The 13,762-nt window shown below is 50.3% G+C and overlaps 1 long non-coding RNA gene across 2 annotated transcripts; it reads right to left on the bottom strand.

Moving 5' to 3' along the window:
- Window positions 1-1,097: 1,097 nt before the first annotated feature.
- On the bottom strand, window positions 1,098-13,462 carry LOC122702885. 2 transcript variants are annotated; one of them, XR_006343362.1, is made up of 2 exons: window positions 13,336-13,462; window positions 1,098-1,775 (listed from the first exon to the last, which is right to left on the bottom strand). It is a non-coding gene; the product is annotated as an uncharacterized LOC122702885 (long non-coding RNA). The 2 variants fall into 2 exon arrangements; XR_006343363.1 differs by lacking the exon at window positions 13,336-13,462 and adding an exon at window positions 5,991-6,184.
- Window positions 13,463-13,762: the final 300 nt, after the last annotated feature.

Genomic DNA, 13,762 nt, shown 5'->3' with positions numbered 1-13,762 from the left:
CCTGACCTGACGGGCACCCTCAAGCCCTGACTTCCTTCCCAGTCAAGGGCTGCTACCCACCCCCATCCACCCACCCCCCAAATATTTGGAATGGTCTTTGACTGAAATGAGATTAATCCTCAGTTCCCTGACAGTGTCTTTGGGCATGTGTTTTTATAACCTCCCTTTCAAATGAGAACCATTTGTCGTGGGGAAGCTGGGGAGGCCCAGCCCTAACTGCTGGGCCAGACATCATCGGCACCTGATTGAATGTCAAGGACAGTGCGAGGGGGCAGGGCCGAGGTGACGGCAGGCTATATGCAGCGATGACCTGTCCTTTGCTGGTCCCCGGCCCAAGCCAGTGTCATAGGTCTGAGGATCCTGGCTCCAACCCAGTCTCTCCTACCCGCCAGCCAAATACCCTTGAGCTGGTGAGCCTTTAGCCTTTGCCTCTAGGAGCCTTACTCTCCTCATCTGTAAAATGGGAGAGTTGGGCTTCCTAGGTGGCACGAGTGGTAAAGAATCTGCCTGCCAAAGCAGGAGACGCAAGAGATGAAAGAGCTGCAGGTTCGATCCCTGAGTTGGGAAGATCCCCTGGAGGAGGGCATGGCAACTCACTCCAGTATTCTTTCCTGGAGAATCCCATGGACAGAGGAGCCTGGCGGGCTACAGTCCAGGGAGTCACAAAGACACAACTAAAGTAACTTAGCACGCACGCACGCTGGGCCCAGCCTAGTGCCTGATAGACAATAGATCTTCAATGTCCAAAGAGGCTTTTGGTGGGGAGGCAAAGTAGCCCACGCTGGGGTCTTCCGGGGGATTTCAAATGTCTGTCCTACGTGTGACTCAAGTGTATTCCCTTTCCAGGCTCACCCTAAGTGAGGGGGACATCCTTGCATAGAACTTGAGTGGCTAGCACTTGAATACGGAGAGGGTCGAGTTTATAGGTGCCACCACGCAGTCTCTTTAATTAACTCTGGGCCCTCTGCCGGTGGCCTCCCCGCTCAGCACAATCTCCCCCCTACCCCCACCGCCACCCCAGGTCCTGTTTGAAGTTGGCAAACCCCCACCCGCTTCCTGCCGCCCCAGCTTGCTGAACCAACTACAGACCCTTGGGGCTCAGCTGGGAGGAATTTATTGGTGGAGAATTTCAATCATGGGTTCTTGGCTCAAACTTGTTGCTTCCCCCACCCCCAAAGTCTCCCCAGCAGTGTGATACTCATGGAACTGAGCCTTAAAGGAGGGACTTCTGACGATCTCAGAATTCCACCTGGGCGGGTCGGAGAGTTCACAGCCCCTCGTCACTTGGAGGAAGGGAACGCAGAGGAGCAAGGATGCAGGCAGGTTCCTGAGACAATGCTGAGGTACCGGAATTTGCTCACCTTCCAGAGCTGCTTAGAAACACCATTCCCACCTTCACTAGCATCCCCTCCCCAGCACTGCGGCAGGTGTCTGGATCTCTGAGGTGTGAGCTTCCCCCCTCCTCTAAGTTGGTCTCGGGGCTGGGCGAAAATGGGGGAATCCGAGTGGACAGCCCTGAACGGCAGACCTGGACACCAAAGCCACGGAGATGTGCCATTTTTCTGAAGCCGTGCGCCTTCACCTCCCCAGAGGCCTTCCCTGGGCGGTTTCCAGACCAAGGAGCCCACGCCCTTCCCCGGGAGCCGAGCCAAGGAGGTCCTGGGACTGAGGGCCCCATGTGCCGCTCATTTTCCAACCCCTCTGGGCAGGGCTGCCTCTGCTCCATGCCTCGGAGAGATCTTTGCAATGATGGATAAGCCGTGGCCCCGACGGCCCTGGGGAGAAAAAAAAACATCTTTTGCAGTTTCGTGTAAAGCCTCCCACTTCTCGCTTAATAAGTGCTGAAAGCGGCACAAACAGAGGGACCCCGGGCTTGCCATGACTAACAAGATGACCACATCAGGCAGAGCCGAGCTGGGGGAGAGGACCGCGCCGGCCGGCCGCCCGGCTTCCCGGAGCGAGGTGTCCGATTCCCGATTCCCTCCCAGGACGCTCCGCCAACAGTGCTTTGAAGCCGTGCCTAGGAGCCGGGAGCTGGGAGGCACTGAGCGGAGGGGGATCGGGCTGGTCCTCCCTCCCGCCTCCCGCAGGATGGGCACAGATCGCCCGAGATAAAGGAACCGCAGCCTCCTCCAACTTCTGCTGAGTCGCTCTTTTCAAAAGCCTTTTCAGATGGTTTCACTTCTCCGCGCACGCTTTGTTGAAAGATGTAAAAATTTCAAACCACCACAGAGTAAACATTTCAAAACTCGCTCTTTGCGAAAATCAGTCACATTTTCCAAAAAAAAAAAAAAAAAATCCCTTGAATTCCATCTCTCCACGCACCACCACTCCCCCCGCTGGCCCCCCCATCCCTTCTTCTGCGCTCTTTGGATTCGAGTGTTTTTCATTAATTTAGAAGCAGTCCAGGTAAAGCTGGTGTTTGCGAGCTGGTGTTTTACGGGCGGGAAGTAGCTTTGTTATTTAGGAGATGTTTTAGATAAGTCAATGTCTTGTCAAAATCAAGCAGGTTTTCTTTATTAGGGTGAAATCGTAATGAACTCATCTGCTTCTAATATTTATAAAGAGAAGAGAGGCCATTAATTCTACTGCTTGTGAATAAAACCATCTGTGATTTCTTTCCATTTGATGGGTTTTGGTTTTAATATACATTTTTCACAAATAAGCGCAGAGATTTTTTGGTGAAAATGTCACATTCAGGATCTCATAAAGAAAGAATGCAAAGAGAGGAAAACGAAATGTTTTGTTAGCTAAGTAATTTCTCACCTTGCAGAGTGGGGAACATTTGAGCCAACTTTAGCACATTTGGGTGATGGAATCGCCCGTTCAACGCTAATGCAATCCATGACATGTTACAAGGCGAACCGCGTCCGTTTTGAAGTTTGTTTTCCTTCGGGAATTACACAGTTCGTTTAACCTAATCTGTCCTGACACTTGAATTATAATATTATGAGCTTCTTCAGGGAAGTAAAACAGTAGTTGCCTGCTTAAAAGCAGAGCAGAAGTTAATAAAGTGGGCAAAATGTCAAGGAAAGGACCTAATCGAATCACAGGGCCGTTCTCTAGAGAAAATACAGTCAAGTTGTATTTTTTTTCCAGTCGAAATCTTGGACGCCTAATGACACATTTCTGTCCAGGAAGAAATTTGAACTCTAAAACCAAACTTGATTAAACCCCAAACTGCAAGACCTTGCCCACTGGGGACCGCTCGGGGACTTTGACTTCTGGGTGTCAGAGCTTAATTAAAATATTCATCCAGCTGCTCTCCCCTTGCCAAGAGGACCCAGAGGAATTAAACCAATAAGCCTAATTCTATTAGTTCACCTGCCTGTGTACACAGAGATGCGGAAGACCATTTACAGGTTCAGAAAAAAAGAAAGAGCACCAGACCCACCCTGCACGCTCAGCATCAGTGAAATGGTCCCCTAGACAGAGTCCCACGTGATATTCAGGAGTCTCAGTTCCCGGCTCCAAACACACATGACAAGTTAAAAATTTTTTTTTTTTTTTTTTTTAAAATTCTCTTTTAAGAAAATGAAAATGCCAAGTAAGACACTGATTTGTCACTGATTTGTGTGTGTGTTATAATTTATGTATCATCTATAATAACATCTAACATTTACTGAATTCCCTGTGCCGCTGGACTGACCCTGTCCCTTTCACATCTCAAGGAAATCTTCAGTTCCCCATTGTGAAGTAAATACTGTTATTCCCCCCATTCGACAGATGAGGAAACTGAGGCTCCTCAGAGAGACAAGTAGCTTGAAGCCCAGAATTCCCAGACCACAGTCTGAGCACTTAACCTCGAATATAATGATGGCTTCCCTGACATTTTGATCTTTATCTCAAATTTTAATGATTTTGTATCCACCCTACACACACACTGCAAATTTCGGAAAGTAGGGAAGCTGTAAAGAGGAAAGTCAACCCCGCTGTTACCCTTCCTCAGTCCCACTCCCAAAGCAGTCACTTTGGACCATTTCTAGTGTTTCCTTCCAGAGTCGAGGCTTATTCCAACAGTTATACATATATTTCCCTTAAAAAAAAAAAATACATGGAGCATACCAGGTACACAATTCTGCTGCTTGCTTTTTTCCATTTTCTAATACATCTTGGAGGATCCTCCATCTTATCCCTTTCAAGACTGCATGTTATAGCACTGAGAACTATATTCAGTATCTTGTGATAGCCTATAGTGGACAAGAATCTGAAAAGAATATACACACACACACACGTGTATAACGGAATTACTTTGCTACACCTGAAACTAACACAACATTATAAATTAACTACACGTCAATAAAAAATAAAATTTTATTAAAAAAAAAAAAGACCACACACCATTCTATTCAGTAGAGGTGGCAGGTGGACCCGTATGAGATTATCAATATTCAACCATTTTTGACCAGCAGAAATGGCAGCTTAACGTGGTTCTGCCTAATTTTTTTTTTTTTACCCAATCTCCAATAATGGATGTGTAGGTGGTTTCCCCAACTTGGCACCTACAAACAGTGCTGGGTTGAATATCCCTTCATACACTGACAGGTACCATCTACAGGGCAGACTCCTAGAAGTGCCACTACCTGGGAAGAGGGGAAGTCAGGTCCCACCCCTTGGCCCAAAATGAAGCAGTCACCCTGGCCAAATTCAGAAGCCCCTGTTATCACTACGTTTGTAATCCCCACAGCCTAACTAGAGATGATCATCCCCCACCTCCCCCCCACACACACACAACCTCACAGCTCCAGCCTCAGGATCCCCCAGATCACTGTGAAAATAAATGTTTTCCACCAAACACGGACTCCCTCCCTGCTGGCTGCATTTGTCAGCCAGGGAATGAGACATTTCCCCGTGATCAATACAAATGGAATAGAGATCCAGCCTGGGCAGCCGCAAGATGTGGTTTTTTAATAAGGAGACCTCCGGAGGATATTGCATTCCTATGACAACAGCCGGCAGACCTTGATTTTTAGTGTCAGAACCTGTTTAACGCGAAGGTCTGTGGCTGGGGCCTGGCCGAGCACTGGGTGGGTTGTCTGAGGCTGGAATCAGGCTGGTCCTCCAAGGCTGCGGTGGAGACCAGCCGCCACCCCTGCGGGCCACCTGTTCACAAAGGCGGCTGCGTCTACCAGCTGGGCGGCCGTGGAGGTGGCGTGGCTGTCTGGCCAGAGGTGATCTACAGCCACGGACTGGGTTATTTACGGCTCGCCTGTGGTCCCCGACACCTGGGCGTCTTTTGGATGACGGCAGTTTGCCTTAAACAGGACTGGTACCTGAGCAGAGGTGGCAGCAAACGTGAGCAACTCGATTGACCGTCTTTTTCTTTTTATAAATTCACTGGTAACAGAGCAAGTCAAAGAGACACCCTGAGTTGGTTGCTATTTGAAAAGACTTGAGAAGGAACAGCTACGAACTGTCCAGGACAAAGTAGGATGTTCTAAAAACACAATCCTTGCCCAAATAATCTAGATGCCTCTGAGGTTTCTCTCTCGATTCTCCAGCCTCTTTTAGAATTATCTACTAATACAGACCAGGGCTGAGGATGACAGCACACACAGAACAGCTGGTGCTTAAGGGAGATGGGATTGGCAGTGCTTTATTCCAAGGATTTGATATTTTAAGTTATTGTTGTTGTTATGTGTGTGCAATAAATCATGTTTTAAAGTATCTGTTAATAGAGTGTTTTATTCTCTAAAAATAATAATTTTTTTTTCTTTCAAGTGGATGGGTTGTTTCTTGAAGCTGAAACTCTCAGGTTTTATGAAGAGATGTGACAATCAGTAAGAATGTGTCAATAAATTTTTCCACTGGGAAAAAATTTCCACCCGATTTTATCACCTAGAAAAAGTCTTGTCCTTTTTAAAAATTAGAAGAAGAAGAAACAGAGCCTTAGCTAGTATGGCTTAAAATACTTGGTTTGAATTTACGTAAATGTATTTAGTCCTTTGGCTTTTTTAACCACTGAATTCTCATTTAGGAATTTTAAATACCGTGATGGGTGCTCTTGAGTTTCAAACAGCAACTCTCAAAGCGGCATCTGCCAAAGCTCTTCAAAACCAGGGCACGGTGGTCCCCCAAGGAGGGTCTTAGAGGATGATTACAACATTCCTTTGTGTGACACAAATAACAGCCCGCTCGTGGACACTCTCGGATCCTCTGCTGAAAGTAACCGGCGGGGCCGTGGCTTAAAACTAATCTTGTCCGCGGCTCCTGGCAAGAGGTCAGGAGGCGAGTCTTTCAGAAGATGATCTCCGGCAAGATCTGAAGGGCTCCGGGAATATAACAAGTTGTAAAAGGGAGGGGGAATGGGGAGAGAGAGAGAGAGAAAGGAAAAGAATGAAAGCAAAATGAGATTTTTACAATTAAGTATACTTTTTTTTTTTCCATTTAGTTAATTTCCAGCCGCTCACGTTTATTGCACATTAATTATGCATACAGCTTTTGTGCGACTTAAAAACGTGAAGACTGTGATCCTTATCCTTTCATGGAGGATCCGGCTGCCACGCTGGAGGCCCCACCAGAGAAGCTTCAGGTCAGACGGGGCAGGAGTTGCCGACAGCCAGCGGCCCGAACTAGCCGGTACCCTCCAATCCCCCGCCTGGCTTTCACAAAAGTGATTCCTACGGTTGGGGGGAGTGGTGACCGAGGGCCCCAGAGGGTCTGAATCAAGGGAAAGGATCCCAAGCAAGCCCCTCTTGGCTTGGCTTAACCAGTATTTATGTTCAAAGCCACTGGCCAGGCCTGGGGCTAAAACAGAATGTCACAAACAAGAAGTGTTGGGGTCTATTTCCTTCCTCCAAGTACCCATCCCACACGCCAAAAGAAGCCGAGGAGGTAGCAGGCATAACCTGGTGGGAGACTGTCCCCCAGTCCCACCCGACCCCAACCTCCACACTCCCACCAGCAGCCTCAGGAAGGTACTGGCAGATGGCCCTCGGCCAGAATGCTGTGTGACAGCAGACAGCCACAGCCTCCCTGCACCCTCCCATCAGGAGCTGTGCATGGAGCCCTCTGGATCTGGCAGGCCACAAACAGGAGACCACCAGAGCCCAGGCAGAGACGGGGATTCATCACTTGGTACATCCACTTGTGGGGAGGGGCCCAGGAGCCCCTTCACCAGCTGGTCAGACCTAGGCCAGGAGCATAGATCCAAGGCCCCTACTCGAGGAGAGAGAGACCCTTGGGGACTGAAAGTTGCCACGTTGGGCCAGGACCCCCAGGCTCTTCTCAGAGTAGGGCTCCCCACATCCTCAGAAGCTGCACTTCCCCCCGTAGCCTGAGGTCAGCTGTCAGGTTACCCCAAGGAGCCAGTGGGGCAGGGCCATCCCCCTACTTTCTGCACAGGTTCTAAGCAGACAGCCTGGGGTCCCCAGCACAGGCCCACCCTGATTGCTGGGCAGCTTGGGTAACAGGGCTTCCCTCCTTCTGATCCCAGATTCCTCATCTGAAAGTGGGGATCAGACGAGACAGAGTCACCTGAGGGTCAGGTGGAATGGCCTCCAGAGCACCCACCCCCAGGAGAGCACCCAGGAAATGGGGCGCTCAGAGCAGCCCCAGGGTGAGCGTGGAGCCCCCATTTCACAGATAAGGAAGCTGAGGCTTTCGGGGAAGGAAGGCACCACCTGCCCACTGCAGTCTTCAGCCCAGCTGCGTGACAAGCTCCAGGAGTCCTCCTCCGGGGTCCCCCCGCCCTCCGCTCATGAGGGGCTGGAACCCCCACCCCTTCTCCACCCACTGCATCGGAGGGGAGATGAGAGAAAACACACACTCAGTCCCTCGCTCCCTCCCTCGGACAGCTCTTGTGCCGGGTTTGCCAAGGGGTGTCACAGCCCGCGTGGGCTCTTGTCCCCGTTCCCTGCAAGTACAACCACACACCAGCTCCCCCCCCCGCCCCCCAGTGCTGGCCTGGGGAACAAAAGCAGCAGAAGCTGCCCAGCCAGAGGCCCACAAGCCTGGCCGGGCAGCGAGCGGCTCCCACCGCAGCCAGACCTCAGGAGGTCAAGGCCGGGTTCCAGGACAGGCGCCCGCAGGCCACACTGGCCCCCGACCCGCGCTTGGGAGGGGGGCTTTGGGCCTGGGTGGCCTCCTCCTCCTCTGTTGTTTTAATAACAACTGCTCTCTCCTGGGATAAACTGGCAGCGATCCTTCCTGCCCTTCTCTCCCAGTATCGCCACCCCGTTCGGCAGGGACTCTGTGACAAACTTTAAAATAAAATTGTCATCATAAAGAAGTCAACCGCGCGTACTAATAAACAACACACTTAACATTTATTACTCTGCCTTCTGACAAACTAAAATGTGAAAACATGCCAAAATTCGGGTTTCATAAAACAATTTTTCATCAAGTTCTTTCCTCTGACAAAATGCCTCTGTTTCATTCCTGGCTGGCGGGACTCACTTTAAACGCAGCAGCACTTCCAGAAACGGGTCTCGGGTCTGACGCTCCCGAAGCCATCCCTGGCTTTCTGAGACTGTATCTGATTGACCACGTTCTGGGCTTCGCTAGCGAGCACCAACGGGGGACAGGGGGCACCATGCTTCTGACGCCGGTCACAGCACCACAATCCCACCATTTTATTGTGGTAAAATACACAACATAATATTTACCTAGCCATAATCCTAACCATTTTTAAATGTGCCATTCAGTGGCATTAAGTACCTCCACACGTCGTACAACCATGACCCCATCCATCTCCAAAACCCCTTCACCTTGCAAAACAGAAATTCTGTCCCTATTAAACAGCTCCCCACTTCCCTCTGCGACCCCCTTTCTACTTAATGAATCTGACTGCCCCACGTACCTCACATAAATGACACAGTACAGTTATCATCCCTTTGTGACTGGCTTATCGCACTGAGCTAATGACCTCCAGGTTCCTTCAGGTGTGTCAGGATTTCCTTCCTCTTGAAGGCTGAGTACTATTCCATCAGCTGCCACCCAAACTCTCTTAACCTCACTCAGTACAGGAATAAGATGCTCCCCCGCGGCTGGGGAGGGCAAGGGGCCTCACAGTGTCTGAGGAGGCATCACATGGCAATATAATCCTAGCTCAGTTTCGATGGCCCCGAGGGAGTTGGAGATCTGGGGGTACCCCAGTCAGCCCAGGTCTTCAAGATTCAAACGGCTCCAGTCTGCCTACCAGGCAAACCCTGACTTTCCCCCAGCGCCCCCCTCCTCTGAGCAAGGACAGAACGGGGAGAACAGAGCCCTCCCTGTACTCAGAGGCATAAGGGGGTGCTGCAAGGATGGGCTCTAGCCAGGAAGGAAGTCAATCAACAGACACCTCCAAAGTACTCACAGCGTACCCCCGCTCTGCTCTCATAGAATCACGGGCTTTGTTACCAGAATGCCACCCCTTCCTCCTCCAGCTGCCCCCGATGGAGATTGACACCAAGGGGAGCTTTTAAAATAACAACACTCTGCTCGGCCTTTTGTTTTTTTTCTGAGGTACCAGACCTTGTGTTTTAACTAATTACAAAATTCCTCCCTCTCAAATTACGGTTAATTTTCTTCACATGGTAATGCTGTTATGGTTACAGAGGAAAATGTCCTTATTCTTAGAAAAAGCACCCTGAAGTATTTAGGGATGGCACACAGAATTTAGTTTCAAACTTGTAACAAAAAATTACAGATATAGGTATGTGTATACATAGGTTTCCCTGGTGGCTCAGATGGTGAAGAATCTGCCTGCAATGTGGGAGACCTGGGTTCGATCCCCGGGTTGGGAAGACCCTCTGGAGCAGGGCATGGCAACCAACGCCAATATTTTTTCCTGGAGAATTCCATGGACAAAGGAACCTGGCAGGAGGGCCTGGCCTGGTGGCCATGGGGGTCACAGAGTCGGACATGACTGAACGACCAAGCATACACCACATACATAGAAAAAGTGAGTACAGTAAAATGCTCCTGTGTGTTGAATCTAGGAAGTGGGTATATCAGCATTCCTTAGACTGCTCTCAATTTTTCTATGTATTTATAATTTTTAAAAAGAGTCTATGTGTTTGAATACATTTGTAACAACAACAAAACAACCTAACCAGAAAATGAGCAAAGACCTAAACAGACATTTCTTTAAAGAAGACCTACAGATGACCAACAAGCACATGAACCATGCTCACCATTGCTAATTGTTAGAGGCATGTAAATCAAAACTACAAGGTACCACCTCACACTGGTCAGAATACTTTTCATTTGAAAATCTACAAATAACAAATGCTGGAGATGGTATGGAGAAAAGGGAACCCTAGTATGCTACGAGAGTATAAATGAATGCAGCTGCTATGGAACACCATATGAAGATTCCTCAAAAAAATAGAATTGCCATGTGACCCAGCACTCCCACTGCTAGGCATATATCCAGACAAAACTATAATTCAAAGAGATACATGCACCCCAGTGTTCACTGCAGCACTGTTTACAATAGCCGAGACACAGAAACAGCCTGAATGTCCATCAGCAGATGAACTGACAAAGATGTGGGGTGTGTGTATATTTGTGTGTATATATATACACATATACACACACACAATGGAATACTACTCAGCCAGAACAAAGAACGAAGTGCCATTTGTAGCAACGTGGATAGAAAACTACAGATTCTCATATTAAGTGAAGTCAGACAGAGAAAGCCAAACGCCATATGATATCATTTATATGTGGAATCTAAAATATGACATAAATGAACATATCTAGGAAACAGAAACAGACTCACAGACAGAGAACAACTTGTAGTTGCCAAGGGAGGAGGGGTGGAGGAGGGATGGATTGGGAGTCTGAGATTAACAGATGCAAACTATTATGTACGGGATGGAGAAACAACGAGGTCCTACTGTGGAGCAGAGGGAACCATATTCACGATCCTATGACAAACCATGTACGTGTATGCACAGCGGAATCACTTTGCTGTACACCAGAAAATTAACACACTATTAATTAAATTATATTAAATTAAATCAACTATACTATCAATATAAATACAACTATTTTACACGGTAAATCAATACATTTTTAAGTTGGGGAGAAGCCCTTTGCTCTCATCTTGCCCTTCCCTTTATCGTCCATGCATCCTCTTACCACAAATGTGACCCAGGGGTCCAAGAGGGCGTGTCAGTGATGGAACATGGGAAGAACAGCCTGCCAGAGGCTCAAGCAGGAGTACGCCATTCTCTGGCTCCTAATAGAAGCATCACATGGCTCAGCCCAAAAACTGCAGGTCCAGGTGGGAGCAGGAGGCATCCGGACCACCACTACTCCGGTATCCTTAGGGACCCACTGGGACCCCAGGAGGGCTGTCACCCAACAGTGACAGCTCTGTCCCCAGCCCTGGCTCAGGAACCCTGGGGCATCCGTGATCTGCCGTAGATCGTGTGGCCCAGAACCCATTGCTAGTCAGAATCAGAACCACCTCTCCCCCCCCACCCCGATGAGGACAGGAACCACATCCATCTCCCTGGCCACTGTGCCCCCAGCACCAGCCCAGGGCCTGGCACAAAGCTGGGGCCTGGCAGGGTGAGTTAAGGCTTCCAACTGAGGTTCTCTCTTCACAAGTTAGACGAACCTTAAGGACCTTCCTCACAGACAGCTGACCACAGAGGTCAGGGGCTGGGCACACCTGCCCCGTCTTTCCTGGCAGCAGCAGCTGAGGGCAAGCAGTCAGTCAGTGGGCTTGAGGAGCTCTCATGGGAGAACCTCAAGGGCAGGCGGCTGGGATCCACGCAGGGGGAAGGCAGCAGGCAACCAGGCCAGGGACAGTTCTGACCCTAAAGTCCAGGTGAACCTCTCCAGAGTCCCTTTGAAAGCAGGACCTCTCTCATGGGAAGGCCCTGGGAAGGGACAGTCTATCTGTCCACTCACCATCTGCCAGCCGGAAAAGGGGCTTCCCTCCCTGAAGAGGAGAAAACCCCTGGAGAGGGTGCTTTCCTTTAACCAGAGATCAAAGACAAGTTCCCCTGGGCTGGGGGTCCTGTATCTCTCCTCCCACTCCAGGGTTCCTGACTCTCGGCTCCCTACTTCCAGAGCCGTTGCCTGGGGCCACCTCTGGACGCCTGTGGGGCGGGGGGCAGGACCTCAGAGCTGGGGTCTTGCTAACTTTACGGCTGTGGTCTTACTGAAAGTCCAGGCACAGATAAGAAGTGAGGACAGGGCCAGGCACCTGGAAAACTGGTGCGTCGCAGGGGCCTGAGGACCAGCTCAGGCTCCCACCCTTCCAGGAAGGCCAGTGATTAAGAGCTGAGCAGTGGGGTGACAAGTCTGGTCCCATCCTGCCTCTGACTGGCAGGCCACCTAACTCGGAGCACACAGGATCATCCTTGTCAAACGCTTGGTTGGTCGCCGGAGGACTGAGTGCTCAGTAAGCAACCAGGGTTATCTTTGCCGGCACTGTCCTTACTGACCCGGGTTTACTCCCCATGCCAGCGTCCCCCATGGCTGCTGAGGTTGGCTAAGATGCATCTTAGGTGAGTTTTTTTCACTGGGGGCCAGTGGACCTGGTGTGATGGGTGCGTAGGTCTGAATATGGAGGCTAGGGCACAGCCCGTGGCCTGGGCCAGCACCCCCACTCCAGGGCCAGCCACCTCCCTGCCCTTCCCAGGAGGTGGGATGGCCTGTGTTCCCCGCGGCCAGAGGCCAGAGACTTTGGCCTCTTCTGCCATGAAAGAGTGAAACCACCGCAGGGTTCAAAAGGAAAAGAGGAAAACCTGGTAACTCGACCCAGACGGTCCATCCGCTTTATCAAAGCTGAGTCCAGGGAGCAGCATTCCCACCAGGAGAGGCTGCGGCCTCATTAGGGACGATGAAAAAGCTTGGCCGCAATGCACATCCCGGAGACAATTAGGCCTTGTCTCCCTCCCTTCAAAGGCAATCTGTGTGTGTGTGTACACGCGTGCACATCTTTTGCATTCTGTTTCTCTCTCCCTCCTTTCCGCCTACCCTCTCACCCCTCCCAGCACTAAGTGACTCGGAATGTCATTAAAGACCCATCCTCAAAAAAAAAAAAAAAAAAAAGACCCATCCTCAGCCCGCTGGGTACCCACAGATGTTAAAGACCCAAAAAGAATTCCCCCCAAAGACCCTGCTTTCATGGAACTGGCCCCAAGACACTGCCCCCAGACACCCAGCTCAGCCAAAAGACGGGCGCGGTGCGATCATTTCCATGCGTTAGTCCTCCTGAACGCCAGCTCTCCCATCCGAGACACAGAATGCAAACTATTCCCCTAGAGCAACTCCCGCTCCGGTTTCCGGATGCCTCTCTCCTAGCAGCAACAGTCTGAGCCCCAGAGACTCTTCTCCAAATCCTGGCGAGCACCTCCCCACCCCTTCCCCTGGAATGTTCCTTACCCACTGGCAGGAATCCGAAGCCGGGACACTAACACATTCCTTCGTGCACGGACACTGCCTTAGACCGAGAGGCATCCCGCTGTCAGGAGGCAAGGACTTGTTTTGGGATTGCCACCCTGAAACTGCCCGGTTCTGCCAAGGCCACCGCCCGCCGCCCAGGCCCTGGCACCGTGGAAGTTTCCTGTAACCGACAACGCCACTTGTGAGATGCCGATTCTGACATCAGGCAATTATTTGAGGGGATCAGTGTGTTGCTTTCAGTGAGAAGGCAAATTCTAGATACTTGTTTTTGTCATAACACTGGAGGAAGCGGGCGCAATATTTGCGAAATTAGAAACAGCCGTGGGTCTCGGGCCCTCGCTGATGGCACCCAGGTATTAATCCATTAAAGGAATCAAAAGAGCTTAAATAAAAGTCTGAAGCCCGC

The sequence above is a fragment of the Cervus elaphus genome, chromosome 11 (assembly GCF_910594005.1).
Source record: "Cervus elaphus chromosome 11, mCerEla1.1, whole genome shotgun sequence".
Classification (NCBI taxonomy): domain Eukaryota; kingdom Metazoa; phylum Chordata; class Mammalia; order Artiodactyla; family Cervidae; genus Cervus; species Cervus elaphus.
This window is presented reverse-complemented; position numbering and strand designations above follow the sequence as displayed.